The sequence below is a fragment of the Arachis duranensis genome, chromosome 4 (genome assembly GCF_000817695.3).
Source record: "Arachis duranensis cultivar V14167 chromosome 4, aradu.V14167.gnm2.J7QH, whole genome shotgun sequence".
In the NCBI taxonomy this organism is placed as follows: domain Eukaryota; kingdom Viridiplantae; phylum Streptophyta; class Magnoliopsida; order Fabales; family Fabaceae; genus Arachis; species Arachis duranensis.
In genome coordinates, this window is record NC_029775.3 from 8230823 (window position 1) to 8231060 (window position 238).

The following is a 238-nucleotide window of genomic DNA, read 5'->3' on the forward strand; positions in this document are numbered from 1 at the left end:
GGGCTTCTGTAGCTCCAGAAAATCCACTTCGAGTGCAGAGAGGTCAGAATCCAACAGCATCTGCAGTCCTTTTCAGTCTCTGAATCAGATTTTTGCTCAGATCCCTCAATTTCAGCCAAAAAATACCTGAAATCACAGAAAAACACACAAACTCATAGTAAAGTCCAGAAAAGTGAATTTTAACTAAAAACTAATAAAAATATACTAAAAACTAACTAGATCATACTAAAAACATACT